The following is a 2,747-nucleotide window of genomic DNA, read 5'->3' as shown; positions in this document are numbered from 1 at the left end:
TTTATTATAAAATTCTTTTTCTCAAACGCGCGTAGAACAATTTGTAATTACTTAAAACCTCTCTCAAGCTTCTTAATGTTTAACAACTAGAAATATGCGAGAACTCGAAAATATCGGGTGGAGTCGGGATGAGAAATATCCCCGAAAATCTCGGGATTCTCGAATATGTCAGGATTCCTGAGAGTGTTGGGGATTCTCGATGATGGGGATGATGAGGATTGTGTTGGCAAGGTAATAGATGTTATTACTTTGCCAACGCCCTGGCCACGTTGAGTGCACTCGTTCCCGTCAGATCACGAAAGTTAAGCAGCGCCGGGCATGGATAGTACTTGGATGTGTGATCGCCTGGGAATTCCGTGTGGCGTTAGCGAAGCACGCTGGGCCCGCCCCGCCCCCCGGTGGGGTTCGGGCTTGGGCACGGCGGCTCCGGCGACGAGGCGCGGTGTGACAATGGCCACACACCGCTCCATCTGCGGCGGTATTAGGCGGGGGGGGGGGGGGGTGCGACGCTCACACCGGTTCCCGGGCCTCTCGATCGCAGCCGGGACGGTAATCGTGGAGGTTTTAGTCGGTTGTAGTCCCAACCGATAACACCCCCCAACAAAGCATTATAAACGTTATCGAAGACTTCAAAAAAAGTATACTACAAGCGTTAAAAGAACAACAAACGCAATATTAAATGAAATAAAAAAAACACTATCAACACACGAAGAAAGGATCAACGCCATCTTTAGCACTTTTAACAGTGCGGGAGATAAATGCCGAAATCCACTAAACCAACAATTACAGCAAAAAAGCACATAAACTAAACTTAAAAAACCTGAAAATAATAGCAATAAATGTCAACTCTCTAATTTCAAACCAAAAAAGATACAGTATGCTAACCCTAATAAATAAAGAAACCCCCGACATCGTACTCGTCTCAGAAACAAAACTAAATAAAAAACACAAAGTACACTTCAAAAACTACTCCATGACAAGACACGACAGACCGAATGCCAGCCAAGGAGGAGGAACAGCAATCCTCGTAAAAAACCCCATAAAACACAAAACAATTATAAATGACAAAATAACAAGTTTCAAAATCCTAGAAACAACGATCATAAAAATAAAAATAAGCAATAAGGAAAACTTGTTTATCACTGCAGCCTACGCAACCCTCGGAAACCAGAAAGAATTTAGCGACGAATTCAATAAACTTTTCGAACTCTTGCAGCTCAATATAATGGAAAACTACTATATAATAGCAGGCGGCCTGAACGCAAAACATACGAGCTGGAAAAACGAAACAAACAACACGAGAGGCAACTTCATTAGAAACTGGCTAGACAATAAAAGCATTCACTACAAAACAACCTTATACAGCTCCGAGCTACCCTCTTACCTAAAAGGACGCTCATACCTGGACATATGCCTAGCAGATGCACGAGTAAAATTTCAAAACCTACGTCCAAATAACACCCTCAAAACCTCAGCCTATGACAGTGACCATAACGCCCTAATATTTCACGTAAGCAAGAACACATCTGACCTCCTAACACTCGAAACACAGACCGAGATACCCAGGTACAACTACAAAAAGACAGACTGGAAAAAGTTCCAAAACATACTCGAACAAAACCTAAAGATCTACAACAACGTCAACCTAACAAACAGACAAATCGACTCATTCATAGACGAAATAGAAAAACATACACAAATCGCTCTCCAAAAATCTGTGCCAAACATAAAACAAAAAAATTCATGCGAGCCCTATATCAACAACAAAGTAAAAGAGCTACATCGAGACAAAAGCTACATACTCTCCAAAATAAACAATATAAAATTTAACTATTCTTACGACAAAAGAGAAGGATTAGAATTCCTAAAGTACCTATTATACAAAATAAAAGCGTAAATGAAACAAGAATTCGCAAACTCTATAAATCATTACTGGACAAATAAAATAAAAAAACATCTCCAAAAACGACTCAGCCAACATGTTCCCACAAATAAATCAAATCTTCAGACCAAAAGGACAAAGCCCCATCCCACCTCTCAAATTGCCCCCAGAAGAAACCTCCCTCATCCAAGAAGCAGGTATAACAATACACAACACCACCAAAGACACCGAGGGTAACTTCATAATAACTAAAACAACAGAAAAACTAGACATCATCGGCATCTACTTTTCCAAAATACACACACAAAACGAACACATGGGCCGAGATCAACTAAACAGAATTATCATCGCCGAAACAAACAAACTCAAAAACGAAATGGAACAAGACAAAACGCTAAACAAAACAGTCTGCACATTCTCAAACGAGAACACCGCAGACAACCCCAAACAACCAGATCCAGAAATAAACTACTTCACAAATTACAATCAACTAAACATAATCTTCTCCAAACTAAACAACAAAAAATTCTCCGGCTTCGACGGCATCCCAAACATTTTACTCAAGCGCCTACCGAACAAAATAAAATGGTACTACACAGTACTCTTCAACAACGCACTAAACAACACATATTTCCCCAGAAAATGGAAAAAAGCCAAACTGATAGCTATTACAAAAAAAGACCAAGACGGCTCATCGCCCGCAAACCTACGACCCATAAGTCTCCTCCCCAACATAAGCAAAGTATTTGAAATAATCATAAACAACCCCCTAACCTCCTTCTGCACAAAAAATGACATAATCCCAGAAAATCAATTTGGCTTCAGGCACAAACACTCCACAATCCACGCAATAAACAAACTTACG

General features: G+C 40.5%; 1 pseudogene; it reads left to right on the top strand.

Annotated features, from left to right (window-relative positions):
- The first annotated feature begins 251 nt into the window (after positions 1-251).
- Positions 252-370, top strand: LOC117161672 (5S ribosomal RNA; annotated as a pseudogene).
- The last annotated feature ends 2,377 nt before the right edge of the window (positions 371-2,747 follow it).

This window comes from Bombus vancouverensis, chromosome 7 (assembly GCF_051014615.1).
Source record: "Bombus vancouverensis nearcticus chromosome 7, iyBomVanc1_principal, whole genome shotgun sequence".
Lineage (NCBI taxonomy): Eukaryota > Metazoa > Arthropoda > Insecta > Hymenoptera > Apidae > Bombus > Bombus vancouverensis.
The sequence above is the reverse complement of the archived record's forward strand: the minus strand, read 5'-3'. Positions and strand labels throughout refer to the sequence as shown.